We start from the raw sequence: 21,763 nt of genomic DNA, 5'->3' as shown, positions 1-21,763 counted from the left end.
GGAGGGAACTCTATATTTTTAAAAACTTACCATAGGGTCAAGAAGGAATTTTGTTTGGATGGCCTTAAATATGATTTTCAGAAGTTTGTGGCAGAATGTTTGGTTTGCCATCAAAATAAAGTTGAAAAAATTAAGATCTCGGGTCTGTTACAACCTATAGTCATTCCAAGTCAGCGTTGGGAGGAGGTCTCAATGGATTTTATCATAGGTTTATCCAAGTCTGAAGGAAAGAGTGTCATTGCAGTGGTAGTTGATAGACTTACCAATTATGCACACTTTTGTGCATTATCTCATGATTTTAAAGCCAATACAGTTGCTACTGCATTTATGAAAACAATTCAAAAGATTCATGAAAACGCAAAGATTATAGTAAGTGACAAAGATCCCATTTTCACTGGAAATTTTTTGATGGAATTAGTTTATTGTCTTTGTACTAATTATCTCATAGCAAATATTATCATCCTCAATCTGATGGAAAAAACAAGATATTGAAAAAATGTTTGGAAGGATATCTTCGATGCTTTGTATCTGATAAACAAACACAACGGGTCAAGTGGTTACCTCTAGCTGAATGGTGGTATTTTCACTGGAATTTTTTGGATGGAATTATTTTCTTGTCTTGGTACTAAATTAGCTCATAGCTTATCTTATCATCCTCAATTTGATGGGAAAACGGAGATAGTGAAAAAATGTTTGGAAGGATATCTTCATTGCTTTGTATCTGATTAACAAACATAATGGGTCAAGTGGTTACCTCTAGCGGAAGGGTGGTATAACACTTGCTTCCATACTACAACAAAAATGATCCCATTAATGACACTTTATGGATATCATCCACCATCCATCACATCATATTTAAGAGAAAGTTCTAATGTTCAAGCAGTGGAAGATCACATCGATCATCAACAACAACTTCTCCAACTCTAAAAGGATAACCTCACTATGGTGAAACATTGAATACAATAACAGGTGGATCAACATCGTAGTGAAATAATTTTTGATGTAGGTGACTGGGTATTTTTTATGGCTACAACCATATAAACAAATGTCTCTCAAGCAAGCTAATAACGATAACCAATTATCACCCAAGTATTATGGTCCTTACAAGGTGTTACAAAATATTGGTACTATGGCATACAAATTGGAGCTTCCTCCATCTTCTCGAGTACACCCAATTTTCCATGTTTCATGCTTATAGAAGGTTATCAGTGACAAGCTTCCAGTTCAAACAGTGTTTCCAAAACTTGATGAAGAAGGAAAAATCATATTTGTGCCTGAAGCTGTCATGAAAAATAGAACCTGACTACTTCAGAATCAATCAATTTTAGAGTATCTCACTAAGTGGAAGAACTTACCTGCTGAAGATTCGACATGGGAGGATGATAATTTTATACAGAAGTATCCAGAACTACTCAAGCATTGAGGACAAACCTTTTTTGAAGGATAGGGGCATGTTAGTTCCCTATAATACTAGTGTATGACCCTTATTATTATTATTGTTGTGCCCATGTATCCCACATATTGTTATAGTTGTGCACCATAGAAGCCCACTATTGTTATTGTTGTGTCTTTACATTATTATTATTATGTAGTATTTGATTATATTGTCACCCCTTAGACTCCTATATAGACAAAGGAGGTATTGTCATTTGTCTTATCCAAGAATTGTTAATTTATTTAATTTAAAGGATGTTTCCCCCTCGAAGAGGATAATTTTTAAGTCGTTGATCTATCTATTTGTGAGTTTGTTTCATAATAGACAAATACTCTTTTGACTTGAAAAACCCTAGAATCATGAAGATAATGTTTAACACAGTGTCAAATAATCTTAAGCATGAAACCCATGCTAGAAAATATAATACATATATATATATATATATATTACATATGATATACATAATGACATGAATACAATGACAATTATGAAGACCGAAACTAGTTACATTTTCCAACAATCCATCTTAACTAGGGAGGTATTCATAATTGTACACAAGGTACAAGGATACTCTCAAACTGAAATATTCTCGCAAGAAGAGTTGGATTTATAAGCCATATTTTAAGTATTAATTACATAACCAACACTATCATCATAGTAAAGAATTTAACTGACAAGCTCTATTTATATCAGAGGATTATGTTCGGAGGGTTTACGTAAGACACCACGCTACCTCTAAAGTCACACACCCCATCTGGATGTTCACTAGGTATGTCCTTTTAAGGCTATTCTTATCTTGGATTACCCATCCTTAAAGAATATTAGTCCTCTTTGACCACTATTGTCTTGGATATCTGTCTAATCCTCAAAGAGTGTTGGTCAATTTCTTATCTTGGATTTTCTATCCCCAAGGAGTATTAATCTCAGATGCTTATCCAATCCTCCATTCTCCTTCCTAATTCATTCACTATGACTTACGAATGTTAGTCCTATTCTAGTGCATGGCACATGGAGAATATGATGTCTAACATCACTACCTCTCAACCAGAGAACAGATCCTCATTTCCTCTTGATTAGTGAAGAGATCCTTGCTCCTTCACAATTAATTAAGGAGACTTCTTATCCTCTCTCAAACGTAGAGGAGATTATTTACTTCATTTTAACTGGTAAGTCAAGCCCTTTAGCATGTCTTCATCAATACATCAGCTACTTCATGGAGATATTCAAGTAGCTGCTTGAATCCTATTTCCCTTTGCATCTCATTATGTTGAGATTTTGTAATGGATCCAAACTTTATTCAAACACTGATAGGGTTTAGTTCATCGACATTTCATATCACTTTCCTTTAGTCATCATCAACAAAGGAATTATATTTAGCCAATCAAGGTAGAGCTTGATCATAACTTTCTCTAATCATGAAAGTGATCTTCATTATCATCGAAACACAAACATTAGGTTATTCTTTTTGTAATAATACATTTAAATCCAAATATATAGACATATTGACCACAAATGTCAATTTTTTCTTACTTGTTCCTTTTGAGATCAACATCCTTCCACATGGTTTACTTCATATCGTACAAGAATCCTTTTCCATACTTTCACTTATAATCAAAGTGCGCATCAAACAAGTTGCAATATCTTCTTTCTTGGAGTTATCATTATCAACTCTCTCTCTTTCTTCAAGCGACCATATTTGATGTTAATCATGTCTAGGTCATGCTATTTTATGGAAGAGTCTTTATATTTAGCCATTCAAAGCATACCAAACTTATTTTTCCAAGCATCAAGTAATCAAATGAAAGACTTCTGAGCACATTATTATAACCAAATATTTATGTTATATTCCTCTAGACATGAGTTCTACCTTCTAGAGAAGGGTTACTAAATACATGCATACCTTTTTCCTTCATATAACGATCTATTCATCCCTCCTTTAAATGAGCTTTCTTCTTGTGCTTATCAAAGAAAAGTTTCCTTTAAGAGGAGAAAGACTTAAATTATTCCTCTCAAACCACAACTTCGACCATTATCATTCCTTCATCCTTCAGGACTATTGTTAGTCATGTCATAATATTTCTAAATATTAAAGAACCTTCCTTGAATGTCGGTTCTTTTTGGAGCATCCTGATGATCCTTTCTACAAGATGAATACCTCTAACATTATATTATAAAATACTTGGATGAACTGTGATGTGCAAGATGGTCCCAATATTCTCCTTCTTATCAGCTAGATGACTTCTTCCAAAGAAAATTGATTATGTAGACTCTAAATATTTTACTATCATAAGGTTCCTTCTATGATGCCATGCTTTATAAAAATAAAGAATCTTCTAGAGAATGCAGCGATATAGGTTACTCTAACAACTACTTTCTAATAAAAAAAAGATAAACTACAAATAAACTTGATAGAGGTGGAGTTTCTTTCAAAAGTATAGATCCTTGGGATCTTCATCTTTTATTTTTTTTCGGCCATGCGAGCTCCACTTCCCTCCTTCCTTTTGTTGTTTTTCGTGTTTGGACAATCCCTCTTCAAATGTCCATACTCATTGCATCCAAAACATTGAATCTTGGACATGTATTATTTTCCTTTGGACTTTCCAAACTTCCCTTTCTTCTTCTTGGTTTTTAAAACAAAGGGTTGAGACTTTTCATTTGATTTGGTGTCATCCTTTACCTTTATCCTAGTTTCTTCCAAGACACATTGAGCCCATAGTTAATCAAATGGAGTAGTATATTTTCTTGAGCATACACTAGTTTCAAAACTACTCCATTCAAGTGACAAAGCATTTAATACACAAGTAGTCATCTTTGAATTAGAAATGACTTCCCTAATTCCTTGCAACTGGTCCCTCAATTGTGATATTTTCATAAGATATGTGGGAGTATATTCATCCTTTTACATCCTTGTTATATATAGTTTATATCTCAAGGATATTTTCTGACCTGATGTACTTATAGAGTACAATTTGACCAACTTATCATAGATATCTTTAGATGTTCTCAAATCAACAACAAAGGGAATGAGACAATCCTTTATGGATTAAATAAAAATCCTTTGTTCCCTCACCTATCCCTTGTTATATATTGATCATTCATTAGTGTTCTCTTTATCTGGCATAGTAACTTCACCAAGAACATATTCCATGACTTCATTTTCTATGAGAACCAAATCAATCCTCTTTTTCCATACTAGAAAGTTTGTTGATCCAACGAGCTTGTTGCCTTCATTGTAAAATGAAGTCATTTGATTTGTAGACTGGGACATGGGAGACAATATTGTACTTACTTGTCAAACAAGTGTCCTTATTGATTATTCCTTCACTATATTAATGCTTTCAATACTTTTCAAGAGACTTCAAAAATTCTTTCAACAATAGTGCCTTTAAGCTGCTTCAAAGATTGGATGATGTTCCCAAGTTTCTTTGATGCTTTCTACAAAGATGTCTTCAAATGAACCTTCAAATTAATAACCTTCCAAGAGAGAGAGAGAAATATTATTTTCCAAGATAAATTCACCTTCCTTCAATATATTCCTTCAAAATATCCTTCAAGAGAGACACATGTCCTTCTTCAGATGATAAGGCCTTAAATGAGAGATTGATGTAGTGTCTTTTATCCTAAGACAATAGGTCTACTTCCTTAAGCCTTTCCTTGTGTCCTTTTTGTAAATAATGTTCTTCGATATATGTATTTCACTTATGTTAATAATGAAGATATTCAAGCTTCCTTCTTCTCACCTTATCTCTAATACCATGTTGTAGAATCTATTAGGGTAACTATTTAAACATTTTTACTAACTTTAATAATTGTTTGTGAACTTATGCTAGCCTATTCTTCTTATTTTATTAGATTATTTTCATCAAATAATTATTAAGAGTATAAAAAATGAAGATCATGAAATATAATGGACACAAAATATAGGCGCCAAGCCAGGGAAAAACCCCTCCAAGGGGGAACCCACAAATAATCTCTTCTCTTGCTATAAAATCAAATAAAATGAGAAATCCAAGACCCAAATGCTAGGACCAAGTCCACTCACACCTCAAGTTATACTTCCTTTCAAGTCTTTCAAATAGGTCAAAGTCTCCTTAGGTGAACAAAGTCTAAACATTCCAAAAGATAGTCAAAATTTAGATTTTGCCCCCCTGCAACAAATTTCTTCCCCCCTACAATAGACCTACAACTTTGGCCTCCCTGCAACTCTGAAATTTCACACATGTGAGATTTTCTAGGGCATAATTCCCTCTCTTTGGACTTTTCTTTCTTAATTATTTTATTTGACTTATTTACTTGTTCTTTTCGCTAATTTTAGCTCATTTTTTCACAAGAGATCAAACTTTATTGGATGTCTTCAAATTATTCGAAATCTCATATATATATACCCTCTACAAGGGGTCAAATAGGCCTCTCCTAGGCCAACTTCTACTAGAAGGGTTGACTTGGTGTTGTATGGAGAAATTTAACATTTTTACTTAAAACAAAATTCTCTTTTCTCTTTCATATTAAGGTCCAAATGGGACTTGACTTCAAAACTTATGAAAAATACTCTTTCGAGTTGAAAAACTCTAGCTGCATGAAGGACATGCTTGACCTAGTGATAAATCATCTTAAGCATGAAACCTGATGGGCAGCAGATCCCCCCATAACATGTTCTTGGGGCTTAAATCCCAAGTTTTTGTCAAATGTAATGTAAAGACTCCACGAAATGTAGACGCAGAGCGTGAGAGTCTAGGGTTGTTTGCCCTAAGATAATGTAATTTAATGTAAAGTGTGTCAGCCCACCCATGGTCCGGGGACCATGGGATTGTATAAATTGAGCGAGGCTCTAAGTGGAAAGAGGGTCTTAGTTTTGACAAGTAACAGATAGATGTGAAGGCATGGTTAGAAGATAGAAGTGAATCTGAAGTGTATTGGGTCGTAGTGATAGGTAGAGGCTCTGTAGCTGAGTGTGTATAGGCCTAGTAAAGTCCGTAGCTGAGTGCGCAAATCCCTGCAATTGAGTGCGCAGGGGGAGTCGAGTCTGTAACTGAACTTGAGTATTACTAAAGATAACATTGATTCAGAATATTGTGTGTTTTTTATAGATCTGTATTTCTATGTTCTAGTTATCTTTATGCATTTATATTGTTTTCGGATACGCGTGCTCATCTGAAAGTTGAATAAATAATAAAGAACATTGGGCCCACACAAACTAAGTTAAGCACTAATATGATAACACAATAAGGATCAGATCAAAATAATATTGTATTCTCTAAGGTGCACACAGGTTGTGAAGGATAGAAAGTTGTGTGGGGTAGCGGAACGCGCAGGTTGAGATTGGGAACATCCAAAACCCTCATCAAGACATCCATAAGGTGCAAAAGCCTGGTTCTAGCACCCTCCCATACTACTTCAGGTGTGACCTCAGTTTGCGCTCTGCAGACTGTTGCTGAAAGGACCAGTAGTACCAGGATTTGCTTGGCTAAACTCACTACTAAACCTGGGTCAGGCCCCACATAGCCAACAGATGGTTCCGTTGCCGGGACTGGGATCTGCCTAAGGGATGTCTGATGTTGTGCCACTGGAACCCAACAAAGAAGGAAATTGAAGAGTGTTTGGACAAGAATATTCACGAGTTTGTGACAAAGGAAAATAGAACTCCGTAGGTATCCAAGAAAAGGTGGCTGGATCGCTACGTGTATACGGAAATCCATGAGATTTTCTTCGCATCCTTTCCTTCTGAACTGTATGAGTGGATCGCGAGGTTAGCTGACAGCCGGGGAAGGTGTAAGCTCGACCAACTGATAGTGTGGACTCCAGAATTAGTGCACAGGCTAGAGGCATCAGAAGATAAGATTGCATGAGCTGTGGACCATTGGCTTGACCAAATAATAGAGGGATTTATCACTGAGTTTGTAATAGACATGACCGTGAGCTACAGTGAAGCAAAATGATGTTTTCTCCTGGGACCGTGAGGTAAATACACTAAATCTATGAATACCTAGATTAAGATGTTGTTATGTGAAAAGTCGATTATGCTAATATATTAATGTTTGGAATGACGCGGAGCGGAAAGATCTACAAAGGTAGCGGGGAATTAGGAAACAGTCCCTTAATTTCACCTTCATGAGAGAGTGAGGAAGAGCTCGCTCGGGTCTCTCCAAGAAGTGTGGTCAGTTTGATAAGGCAACGCATTCCGCAGTTACCACCTCCACCCACTCCACCACCCACTTCACCTCCTTCACCTCCATCTCCACCCACTCCACCTCCACCAACCCTGTAGTTCAGCATGGAGAGCGTGATCAAGCTACCCATATTCAGAGGAGTAGGGAATGAGGAGCAGGGCCAGTTCTGGTTTGTGGTAAGAGTGTGTGGGAAGCGCAAGGGGTCAAGGAAGAAAAAATTAAGAAGGCTACATTGGTGAGCCATGTAGGATCGCACGTTTACATGGTATATCAAGAACTCTAATGACCACCCAAATACAGGAATAACAAAGAACCAGAATGCGTTGAACATAGAATTTATCCCACCAAAAATAGAGACACAGTCAATCATCGGGTTTAAATAGATCGTGATTCTTCCAGGCGAGACCCCCTGGTATCTGGATTAGCGATTGAAGAGTACGATCCATGAGGCTAATATGACTCTCATGGATGCATAGTATCGCACATGGTTTGTGGCATCTCTAACACTACACCTGAGGACGATGTTGTCACAACAAAAACTTTCTACCCAGGCTGAAGCATTGGAAATGGTGATGAGGTTGCATGAGACACAGATACAAGACCCAGGGCTAGGAGTTCAACAAATCCACGTGCAGTTATAGAATCTTTTCTTGGAAATGTAGAGCTTGAAGAAGGATAGGGCACTGCAGCCAGAGGCGCGCAAGGAAGTATGGTGCGTAAACTGCAAAGGCCAGGGCCATGACAAGGACCACTGTCCAGTATTCATGAACTACTTGGCAGGAGGGGGGCCAATGCCATTGATACCAGAGGCACAGGCAGGGTCGAGTGCGACACCCACGTTATGGTGTGCAATCTGTCAGATAGGAGGAAAACACACGGCGGATAACTCTCATTTGTTGCAGAAGTATACATAGACTCCAGAGTAGTTGTTTTGTAATTTTTGCAGGTCGGTAGGCCACAACAAGCGCACTTGTCACAGTTACGAGTTAATGATGGACCAGACCCCAACATATAGGATGCAGACAGAAATGCAAGCCCTCGACCCAGCTGTGGGGATGGCGCACACTGGATTTCAATGGCGAGGTCAAGGATGAGGAGGAATGGGACTAGGAAGGGGTCATGGATAGTATTTTGTTACAATTGCAGAGGACCAAGGCACTACGTCCGCAATTTTACCAACCGGATGAGAATATCCTATTCATACTGTGCTCAGTTTGATCATGGAATGGTAGATTATCCTATGTTGATTGCACAGATGCACGATAAAGGGGTACTCGAGCCTCCTCTAACTCAAAATATCCAAATGATGAGGACCGAACCGTGCAAAGAATACCCAAATGTGAACATGATGCTCAGAAGCGGTGCGACCACAGGGGAGGATAAGGGGAAGCAGCCCGAGGAAGATACATGGGTTCGCAAGGCTCCTATAAAGGAACCTGAGTTTGACTTAGAACGTGCAAAGGAGACATACATGGAAGCTAAGAAGAGCTTCGCGGAGGCCTCCACTTCAGTTAGTAAGGATCAACCAGAGCTAGGGATGGATCCTTCTATGCTTATTGCATTTTTGGAGACATGCATGAAACTGCTGCGAGATAATAGGGTAGTCAAGGGACTACAGAAGTTGATCATAAAGTGCACAGGGTTAGGGAAACTACACGTAGTTTGGAAACTGGGAAAGCATGCATTATGCACCGGGAGGGAAATGAGATTAACGGTGCAGATTGGCGAGTATGAAATGGATCAGGTCATCCTAGATCTAGGATCGGATGCAAATGTGTTACCAAAGAAAACATGGGAATGCATGGGTAGGCCCGCATTATAGTGGTCCCCTATTCAATTACGAATGGCGAACCAACAGAATATTTTGTCCATGGGGAGGTTGCAAGGGGTAATAGTTGATATCGAAGGCGTGCACACACAGATGGACTTTGAAGTAATAGAGATTGTCGATGACATCAATGCTTATCTCGCATTGCTAGGAATAGACTGGCCCACTGATATGAATGGAGTCATTAACCTGAAGAAGTGGAAGATTATATTCAAGAAAAAGTCCCTATGCGTAGTAGTTCCGCTAGACCCATTTGAAGGAGCACGCTACACTGAACCAGTCCACGATGATGAAAGCAACAATGAGCTGGATTGTATTTACCAGATAACATTGTGAGACCAGGATTGGGTGAACCCGACTGTAGATGGGAGAATCTCGTGGGAGTGTAACGACTCCTGTACTTCGAATTCAGATGAAGAAGTATAACACTAGCAAAACCGGTTGCACGAAGTGATAATGCTGAATTGCAACATGATGATTAGATCACTACATGGAATAATGATAGAGGCAAGGGAACTACCAACATATGATGGAGTGAAAGCGGTGGATGAATTCCTGGACAAATTTGAAAGCGTAGTACCAGAACAACAATGGTATGGTGCACTGGAATGGGTGCTATGCGCAACACCTGCACAAAGGTGGAGTACACATCAGGAGACCATTATAAACTGACAGGAATGTAGAAGGTGGATGCGCTTACGGTTTGGAATCCCCTAGCGTTGAATGAGAGCTGGGCTGCCAGGATGAAGCAGCTTGCACGCCCACCTATGTTGATGGGTGCAGATGTGTGCTATGCAAGCACATCCTAGACTAAGGATCGAAAATCAGAACCAGATGCGGCAGCAGGAAAAGCGATGCACACCACAAATATTCCACATTGGAGCATTCAAAACTCTATGCAGAATCATGAACAGAGTTTACCAAGAGAGACGAACTGACTGGGACTTGCGCGTACCAGCGGTTCGGTGGGCGTATAGGAACATAAGCAAAAACCAGAGCGCGGAAGTGACCCCAACACTGACGAGAAGAGACAAAACCATAAGAGCAGAGAAGAATCCCCATAAAACAACTCCCATAGTTGGGACATTATGCGAGGACCCGGGTAAAGGAATTATATAGTTACTAGAAGCCATTTGGTGAGGGAACTTGAAACTTCTTAAACTCGAAGAAGATTGGGTACGACTGAGAAAGAAAAGCACGATATTGGACGAAGAAATCAACAAACTGGAAACCAAAGTCACACAAGCATGTTGCCCCAAGAAACTAAGCACGATGGGACAAGGTATAGCCAGCCATAGTACTGCATTAGAAGAATTTATGACCCTGCTACCATGGCTGTTGTTACACAGTAATTTGTCACTGTCTTCACTCCAGTCTTACTACTGTGTCATGTGTCCAAGTCATACATGCTCATGTTAGACAAATGCTCTCTGATGTTGCCAAATGACCCACTTTTCGAAAGGTTTCTACCTCATCGCTTTTGTTGGCAAAATAAACACACTGATGAGCACTCCAAAACCATCCAGAAGCGTTGCCATCACGGAAGTACACGTGATTCCCGCGATGGTCGAACTTCATGTGCCAACGCAACTGTCGATTGTAGTTCCCCGCGATGACATGACTAGCTACATTATTCAATAGCGATGTCAGCGCGGCAGACTAGTTATGTGCCTGCGATGATCCAGATTGGGCGAATTTGTTCCAACAGTCGGCCTTCCAGATGACTCCAGACCTGGTTGTTGGCCTTGTTTATGTCGCCCTCCTTTCTCTGGCATGTATGTTACATCATTTGTGCTACCTTCCTTGGAGATAAGATCATCCTCCCACCTTTCATGCAGACTCCTTCTCCTATTTAAACTCTCACCATTGCTATGGGCTGCTAGTTTTGGAATTCTTAGTCTTTGGAGTGTTGCTGTTAGTACTTGTGAGCTTGTTAGATAGCCGGTGTGAGTGTGACAAGTGTGGGATTGTTGAGAGCTTGAGGAAGGTTGTGAAGTGCCTTTGATCTTGTTTAAAACTTGTGAGTGAGAGAGACTTGTGTATTGGGAGATCCATCTTCAAGAGTGAATGCTTGAGGAACATGCTGGCTGGACCCTCCTGAGAAGGCTTGTGATGTCAAGACTTTGGTTGTAATCTTACTCTTATTTCATAATTAATGCAATCAATGATGTTTTCCTATGTCTTGTATGTAATGTACTTGATAGCTCTTGACTTCTTGACTTTATGAGTAAATAGATCATTGTTATTCTAGTTACGTGCTGTGTTGTATTTCCTTTGCATTGTTTCAGGTTGATCACTCATTGGGAGAAGGAAACGGAAGTTGGAGCAGCACAACGGAACTCCATCGACCACTGGTTGTGGTAGGCCTCCAACTCGAACTATTTAAGGAAAGCTATTGTTGATTTGTCTTTGTTTGTGACTAGACCCACTCTAGGGCTAGAGGGGTTGCCTCTGTCCACAGAGGGAACACTTTCCTGCATCACAAATTGGCGACTCCACTGGGGAGCTGGCCTTTGATCTTTTCTTGTTTACTCTTGCCTTTATTTTTTGTTTTCGTCTCTTTTGAGATTTTGGGGATTAGTTACCCATTTTCTAGGTTTCCTGGCCTGATCTCGGAAATGTCCTTATTTTCTTAAAGATTGATTGTTTTTGATTTGGGAGTTTTTGGTTCGCTTGTTGCTGTTTTGAACATCATCGCGTTTTTTAATTTAATAGTCACGCTGTCATCGCGTCACCCTTGTTGTAGTATCCTGTTCATCACTTAATTACGCTTAATAGTTGCGACGGTTCTCCAATCGTACCATCGCGGAAAAGTCGTCTACTTCTGCGTTGACATTGCTTTGTTGCTGCGTATTGTTCTTTATCAGCGCTTTATTGCTAGTGTATTGCCTGCAATGATTGTTGTAGAATTGAATTTTTTCAATTCTGCCTCCTGAATCCGTCAGTCTTGCTAGTCCCTTGCTGTTCTCACTTGTTTGATGACTTTTTTTCATTGTTTAGAGGTTGAGGCACTCTCTTGTGAGCTTTGTTAAATGAATCTTGTTTTTCTTGCTTTGTGACCTAGTTTCATTGTTTCAAGTCTTTTGGATCAATTTCGCTTGGTTGCCTATTTGCAAAGAGTTTTTTACTACTTGCTGTTGGTTTGATTGAGCCTTCCCCTTTGCTTACTTTTGGTTGATTGTGTAGTGATTGTTATTGGACCAATCTTGGCATTGTTCTGATTTCTCTTCACTACCCAGACATATATTACAATTGTTTGGATCAACCGTTATTCCACATTTGTTTGTTGCTTATTGGTTTCTTTAGATTAGAGGCATCAAATCAAAAAGATTTCATTTCATTTGGCATGAAAAAGTGAAAGTGAATTTGTATTTCAAGTTGCATATTGAAAAGTGAATGATTAGATCTCTCGTTAGTAGTATCCATGCACTTTAAGAATTGATGTCTGCTTGCATTGGGTGACTATTTGTTGCCTTGGTTTTCTTGGTTTGGGAATGATCTCTCTACCCTCCCATAGGTAGGTGTTCATCGAAGACAAAGGATATTTCATTCATTCTAGTTGCATCCTAGGTTTTGTTATATACATACGGTAAGGCCTGAAAACTGAAACATAATCCAAGATCAACTTTAGAATGAACTGAATAAATCTAACAATGCATTGGAACATAATGCAGACATTTAGAGGTCTAGGCTAGAGATGTGCTCCGGCGTCGTTAAACCTAGTCACTTTTGTTTCCACTCAAGGTTGGGTGATTCCTCCTTTTGTGACTCAATAGTGGTCTAGCATGGATTTGTGCTCCCACGTACCATCGAGTATATGGGGAGACCCCAGTAGGCTATCGTCCTTTATCCATAGGAAGCCGTGTCTATCGCCTTACAAGCCATAAGGCACCAAACACAACATTCAGGAAGGTTGACTACCGTATGGAAAGTCCTTGGTTTTCATATGACTGCCAAGGTGTATATGCAGTTTTACGGATTTGTTTGGTAAACCTTTTGCCTAGTTCTCCAGAGTAGTCACTTTTGTTCCTTTTTGGACTCCCTAAAAGAAAAGGTCCATCTGAGCACTTGTCACTTCAGGCTCATTAAATATTTGAAGGCGACTAGAGTCATCTTTTGTCCTTTTCTTAACTCTTTAAAGATGAAAAGGTCAAGTTTTGTTCCTGTGTCTTAAAATTTATTTGGCCATGATTCACATTTACCCAGTTAGATCTTGTTTGCGTTAGCTTGAGTAGGGTCCTTTCTCGTTAGTTTCCCTAGGATCTTTTGAATTTGTCCTCTTGGCGGAATCACTGATCCCGTCTCCCGTTCCAAGTGACCAAGGGTCTCCTTCTGTTGCTCCTGAGGAACCGGTTGTGAGTGATACTCTCCCTATTATTCCGAGTATCCAACCGATTAACTCTCGCGCTCCAGAGGACGAGACTTACGAGCTTCACTGGAACCCCATTTGGGAGCCTTCTGAAGAAGATATCCCTCCTACTCCTCCTAGGGTTTTGGTCCCAATGTCTTCTTCTGATATGGAAGACACATCCCCCGTCACAAGTGAAGAATCCGTTGCGACGAGCGGTGAAATTCCCACCTCAACGGAAACTATACCTTTTCGTATCACCCCTCTTGGTGTTATGCTGCCTTTACGCTATAAGGCGTTAAGGGATGTTAAGTCTTCTAGGACTCCCCCTATGAGTTCTATGTGGTCACACACCATCACTCTGACCTCGGAGTCCTTTATTCCTCAAATTCACAATGTGCCTGTCACTTCCGTCCCGACTATTCCAACTGTTTGTGTGGCTTCTTCAACCCCCGTTGTCAGTGCCGTTACTGCATCCTCAGTTGTGACCGCTGCTACTAGACCTTCTTCAGGGTTAGATTATAGTGGCCCATCGGCATCTATACCTAGAGTTATTGACCCTACACTAGGTGCCCCACCTTCTTCTGGTTCTATCCCAGCAGGGGGGGCATACGATGAATATTTGCATGTTCTTCAGAATGCGGATCCTCAAAATCTATTTCATTATTATGATTCTACATGAGCTCATATCTATTATCGCGGACCTCTGCCACCTGAGCCTACGGTTGAGGTCACGGTCCCATTATCTGTTGCTTGGACCCCCACTCATTATGGTGGTGGCCAAGTATCACCTGCACATCTTCAAGGACCACCTGATCAAGGCCAACTGTCTTACATGCAAACCTCTCAAGGGCAGCAGTATTACAGGAAATCTTATCCAGGGCAACCTGGAGGCCCACAAGGACAACCCTTTCAGGGACAACCTTTGGTCTCTGGTGGTCTGTCTTTTACCTATTTTGCGCAACCTTCTGGTAATTCGGGACAACCTTACATGCAACAAGGTCAACCTGGTGTCTAGCAAGGTTATCCTTCTGGACAAGTTGGTCAACCTTACATTTAGCAAGGCCAACCCACTGTCCAGTATGGTCAAGCATTTGGGCAGGTCGGTCAGCCTCGAATCCAATCAGGTCAACCAACTGTCTAGTCCGCTCAGCCATCCGGTCTGTCAGGACAACCCTCAGTTGTGCAAGGAAAACCCAACACCCAGCAAGCTCAACCTTCTGGGAAGATGGGCCAATCTCAATCTCAACTGGGTCAACCTTCTGGCCAGATGGCTCAGCCTCAGTTCTCTCAAGGACATCTTTCTGGGCCTGCTCAACCGGGCACTCAAATGATTGTTGCTTCTCAAGCTCAACCCGGTTTTCAGCCCCAGGCTAGGCCCCAGACCCAATCCGGTCTTCAAATGCAGGTTGGATCTCAATCCCAACCGGCCTATCAAATGCAGCCTGCCTCTCAGGCTCAGTTTGGAGCCCAGCCGCCTTATGGTTTCTAGCAATCCCAAGGGCAAACTCAATTTGCCCCATATCAAAATTATCAACAACTGCAAGTAAGTCCTTATCAGAATTACTAGCAACCTTATGTTGTTCTTGCAGGCCAAGTTGGTAATCAATGGAATGCTGGGGGGCAAATCTAGGGTCAACCATCCTATAACCCCTATGGACAAAACCCCTATGGACAAGATCAATGGGGGCAACCGCTAGCTAGTTAGAACTCTGGTACCCCTTCCTATCCGCAACCCTAGATGTCCTTTAACCCTCAATTACCCTTTTTAGCGACGTTGGAATTACCAGTTGTGTCCAAACAGACCAATGATCCCATTCTTCATAATCTGTATTGGCCACCGGTTCCAACTAAGATTCCGGGTGATTGCCCCAAATTCGATGGTAAAGCTGGAGAAGATCCCCAAGCTCACGTCATGACTTATCATCTATGGTGTTCATCGAATTCGTGGCTTGATGATTCAATCCGGCTCCACCTTTTTCAAAGGACTCTGATTGGCTTTTCTTCTAAATGGTATATTGAGTTATCTCGTGGATCTTTTCATGATTTTAACTCGTTGGCTATGGCATTTTTAACTCATTTTTAGTTGTTGATTCAATATGAAATAGGCACACACCTCCTGACATCCTTAAAACAGACAACGGCTACACATATCTCTGATCATATCCATGAATGGAGACGACGTCGTCGTTTGATTAAGTTCTGGATTCCTGATCAGCTTCTTACCGACTGGTTCACGACTTCATTCATCGGTCCGATAGCACGAGACATTGCGATGGGGGCATGTGTAACTGAAGAGCAAGATATTGCACGCGCTCAGTACCTTGACTTGGTTTACTCCCAGTCTGGTACGTTATATGATTATTTGCCTGATGCCCTGAGACCAGGAACTTCCAAAGCCTGCCAACACCATCTGTTGACGGTATCATTGGTTCCGTTAATCTACCCTCAAAGAAAACTTCCGTGAACCCTGGGAAGCAAAAGTCGAATGCTCCAAATAAAAGTACTTCTCAGGCTGTATCCAATTTTGGTAATACTTCTGAGATTAACGTCGTCCAGTCCACCACGGCGGATAAAGCCTCAAAAGGAAAGAAGAAGGGAAAAGGAAAGAATAAAGAGGATCAACCTAAGCAGGATTCCCCTAAACCTCCACTCGAGGAAGGCACCAAATGCAAGCCCAAGTACCGTTGTCTTATCTATCATCACTATACCAAAGACTGCCCAAGGCGGTCTGAAGTTAGTTGTTTGTTTAAAGGTGCTCCCGGGACTCCTACTATGCTCAAAGAACCTTTTCCCTCACAGCAAACGCAAATGGTGGCTGATCCATCTCAACCCTCTTCCTCCTTTGGTTCTCAAGTATTTATGGCTGGGACGATTCCCGTCCACATCAGTACTCGGGCAAAAGAGTATTTGTCGCCTGCCGGGAAAGAGCCTGAGGTCCCCTCTAGCGCTCCTCCATCCAGTTCTGGTCCGCTCCATATCGAGAGACCTAGCACTGAGACGCCCGTCCGACCCCCTCTGAAAGGTGTACTTCAAAAATCTTCTTACAACCCTAATGCTCATGCTACCCAGCACTACAGCATCGTTGAGGACTTAGCCCAGGCTCCATCAACTATGTCCGCCTTAGAAGTACTCCAGAGCTGACCCTCTCAGAAGAAGTCCTTGCTATCGGTCATCGATGGCATAGACCCGACTGACTCGGATCTGATTACTTTCGACCTGGAAAGCCATATACCGACACTGCCTCACCAAATTGCCTTCCTCATACAAGTCATTATCAATGCCAAAACGATTCATCGTATAGTCATTGATAAAGGTGCTTCAACTTGCATCATGTCTGTTGCCTGTTGGAAGGTTATTGGTTCTCCGACGCTGAGCCAGTCTCCTACAACCTTGGAAGCCTTTGATGGGAGAGAATCTCGCCCTTATGGTATACTCCAATGTTTTCCCATCACTTTGGAAGGGAAGACAGTCGAAGTGGAAGTTGAAGTTGTTGATGCTAATCTTACCTACAACCTCCTTCTGGGACATAGCTGGACATACGCCATGCGAGCCATGGATTCATCTCTATTTCGTGTCATTCGTTTCCCTCATCAGGGGAAGATCATCACCGTAGACTAGCTGTCCTTCTTCGACTCCTCTTCCGAAGGCAACGTGACTTTTGTGGAGCATACCTCCACCCCATATGAGAGTGTGGGAGCTGGACTTTTTAAAGATCCTGCCCTGATGGGTGTGTTTTCACTCCCACCTCCTAACGTCGCTCCTATCAATATGATTTATGTTTGCTCTGATTTGTTGGTTCTTCCCCTCGCTGATCAGGTAGAATCTTGGGGCGATGAGATGTCGTTGAGTCTTGCCGAGCTCAACTACATCGAAATTGTTTCCGCATCGGCTCCCCCTTCTGAACCTGCTCCTTCAAGCAGGGCTCTCGACTCATACGCTCATTCCCCTTGGCTTGGAGATGACGCTTCTTCGGATCCTTTAAAGGAAATATTTCCTTTTGATGAAGCCATTATCGATACCATGTCTCTCGAGGAACCTCCTTGGTCTGATCATCACCATCGTTCCTTGTTTCTCCCTGCCCATCGGGAAATGCTTACCTGTCTCGAGCGGTTTGCTCCTTGTCTCCCATCCCAACCCCTTCAAACACCCATTCAAGTTTATCAAGTGTCTTCTGAAGGAAACATGGGAAACATCACGCAGACCCAGCCCATCGACATCTCTTCAAAACTAGGGATTGTCGAGCATATTCATGTCGGAGTCACTTTCACTCCGGAGGAAATTCAACTTTATACTAATCTTTTTCGTGAATTTCATGATGTCTTTGCGTGGTCCTATGAAGAAATTCCCAGTATTGATCCTAGCATAGTGGTGCATGAGATACCTACGTATCCAGGTGTTAAGCCTGTTCGCCAATGTCTACGCCCCGTGCACCCCCGAAAGGCTGCAACCATTAAAGTGGAAGATGAAAAGCTTCTTAAGGCTGGTTTTATTTACCCCATCCCACTCACAGATTGGGTCTCTAATATCATCCCTGTGAATAAAAAACAGGCTACCATTCGAGTCTGTGTTGATTACCGTGATATTAACTGGGCCTGTCCCAAAGATAACTTCCCCACACCCTTCATTGATCAGCTCATTGATGCGTGTACTGGGAGCTAAATGTATTCATTTATGGATGGTTTTTCTGGGTATAACCATATCAATATTGCGCCCGCCAATCAGCACAAGACTGCCTTTATCTGTCTGTGGGGCACTTTCGCCTACAAAAAGCTCCCTTTCGGTTTGAAGAACGCCAGTGCTACCTTCCAACGTGCAATGTCCTATGCATTCCATGACATTCGTCACATTGTACAACCATACCTAGATGATCTACCAGCTCATTCAGCAAAACGTCAGGACCATCCCGCTCATCTTCGTGAAATCTTTCTCCGCTATCGACACTACCGCATCAGGCTTAATCCTCATAAGTGTGTCTTCTGCGTTGAGTCAGGCAGACTGCTTGGGTTTATCGTCTCTCGGGAGGGCATCCGTTTGGATCCCCTTAAAGTCGAGGCTATTCTGAATCTTCCTCCCCCTACCTCTTTGCAACAATTACATAGCTTGCAGGGCAAAGTGAATTTTTTAAGACGATTCATTCCGAACTATGCCGAAGTGGCTAAAGGTTTCACGCGGTTACTGAAGTGAGATACCCCTTTTCATTGGGATGCCGCTGCTCAAGAGTCCTTTGAGCGTCTCAAGGGTCTCCTTGTTTCTGCTCCATTGTTGCGTCCTCCGAATTATCATCGTGACTATACTCTGTATTTGGCCGCTGCCGATACCACTATTGGCATGGTTCTCGTTCAAGATGACGATGATGACACTGAGCATGTCATATATTATCTCAGCCACAATCTCTTAGATACGAAAACTCGATACGCTTACATAGAGAAATTGGCATTGGTCGCCGTTTGTGCCATCCAACATTTCCGCCATTATATCTTGTTACGTACTACGACCGTGGTTTCTGATTGCAACCCGATGACGTATATTCTGTCACATCAGTTGTTGGGGGGCAAGTACTCGAAGTGGATCGTCATCCTCCAAGAGTTCGACTTGGAATTCACCACTGGCAAGTCTAAGAAATCCCTTGTCTTTGCTGAGTTACTTTGCTCTTTGCCATCTCCTACCGCACCCTCTCGGTCAGAGGACCATATCCTGGACGAAACTCTGTTCCTAATTAGCATCCTCGATCCCTGGTATGGGGATATCATTGTATATCTGCAGACGTCCTCTTTTCATCTCGATGTGTCTAAGGATGCTCGGCAACGGATTTGTCATCAGTCTTAGCCCTATCGTATCATTGGGGACACCCCGTACCGTCTCGGCGCCAACTCCATTCTCCGCCGATGCTTAACTTTGAAGGAAGTTGAGCGAGTTTTGAATGACTGCCATTCTGGCGCCTGTGGTGGTCACATGTATGGATATGCTACTGCTCAAAAGATCCTCTGTGTCGGTTATTTCTGGCCCTCCATCTTTAAGGATTGCATTATTGCCGTTTGCTATATATATACCAGCGGAAGATGCGTACGCCTCCCGCTCCATTGCACCCTATTGTTATCGTCGGCCCTTTTACAAAATGGGGCATTGATTATATGACTTGTAACCCTCGCTCGGCCGGGGGGCATGGGTATATTATCGTTGCCATCGATTACTTCACAAAATGGGCCGAGGCGATGCCCACATTATCTGAAGATGGTCACACAACAGTGCAATTTTTGTTTAACCATGTTATTTCACGGTTCGGAGTCCCTCAGGCCATCATCACTGATCACAGATAGCATTTCCGTAATCACATGATGACCGAGCTAACAACCCAGCTAGGACTACGGCACGATAGTTCGACTCCATACTATCCTCAGGCCAATGGCCAAGTAGAAGTCGTCAACAAGGTTCTAGTTACGATGCTTCAACATACCATTGGCATGCATAAGTCTAATTGGCACTTGATGTTGTTCTCCACCTTGTGGGCCTACTGAACCTCTGTGAAGGACGCCACCGGTTTCACTCCATTTCAATTAGTTTACGGACTGGAGGCTACCCTTCCCATCGAGTGCGAGATCCCTTCATTAAAGTTGGCCGTCGAATTACTTCCCAACACTACTCCGGTAGAGGAATGCTTCTTTACTTAGAACAGTTGGACGAGACTCGTTGGCTTGCCTCTCTAGCTATTGAAGCACAAAAGAAGAGAGTGAAAACTCACTTCGATCATACTGTCCATCCTCATTCTTTTATTGAGGGAGATTTAGCCCTGCTTTACGATCAAGCGAATGATAAGCTGGGGGTAGGCAAACTTGAGCCCATGTGGCTTGGGCCTTATATTGTAAAGAGAGTTTTGCAGAAAGGGGCCTACGAGCTAATTGATTATGAAGGGAATCCTCTCGATAAGCCCCAAAACGGGATGTACTTGAAAAATTACTATGCGTGAATCCCATGCACTTTGGTTTGTACATACGTGTGTTTTAGCAGGTGTCTTGTGTATGTGTGTTTTCATGTTTTTGGCTTGGTGTGAAGGCGTGATTGCCGCTTATTGTGTCTTTTGCTTCTTGTGCAGATGTCTGGTGCACCTTACGTTGGTTTCGTTGATGGTGCCTACCATAATACGCACAACTTTTCCTCTGCGGCATGGGTGATCTACGATCCTCATGGTGAGCTTATAGATCTTCAAGGTGTGTGTTTAGGTTGTACCACAAACAATGTTGTTGAATATAGTGCTATGATTGAGTTACTGGCCGAGGCGATTAATCTTGGTATTCATGCATTGGTTGTGAACCTGGATTCTCAACTTGTTGTCTACCAGCTCAATGGGCGATATTCCGTCAGAGACCATCGCATTTTAAGGTTGTATTTACGTGTTAAATTGTTAGAGAGGAATTTTGATTTCATTACATATCAGCATATTCCATAACGATTGAACACGTTAACATATCAGTAATCAAAACATCATACAAGAAAGCATATATAGCACAATAATAGACCATAGGAATATGTATATATATATATATATATATATATATATATATATATATATCGTGTGGCACACCGAGGCGCTCAAAAATAAGTGTACATGTCCAAATAGAATCTTTTTTCTCCATACATCTAAGACAAATATCTCTCAAAAATCACCAGCAGGAAATAAAAACCTAGGTGTTTACTGCGGTGGGTTGTGCTCCCTATAGTACACTACCTCTCGTGCCACCCACATCAACAGGCGGTGCATCCAGGGTTCCACTCCTACTGTGTGGATCTGGGATGCTCTGGGGACCTCCTCGATCCCCATGTAATCTGGAATCCCTGCTAGCATGCCCTCAAGGTTCTAGATCACTATCTCCATCGTATCATCTTCTGGAGGAGCCAGGGCTAGTGCTGCAATGACCTGTGCATCCCTCCGCGCCTCTGGAGCCAGTCCAAGGGGTCTCACTGGTCCTACATCTGCATACCATAGT

Source organism: Pinus tabuliformis, chromosome 1_2 (assembly GCF_031772625.1).
Source record: "Pinus tabuliformis cultivar Carrire ecotype Pingquan chromosome 1_2, CPIR1, whole genome shotgun sequence".
NCBI classification, from domain to species: Eukaryota; Viridiplantae; Streptophyta; class Pinopsida; order Pinales; family Pinaceae; genus Pinus; species Pinus tabuliformis.
Note: the sequence above shows the minus strand (reverse complement) of the source record.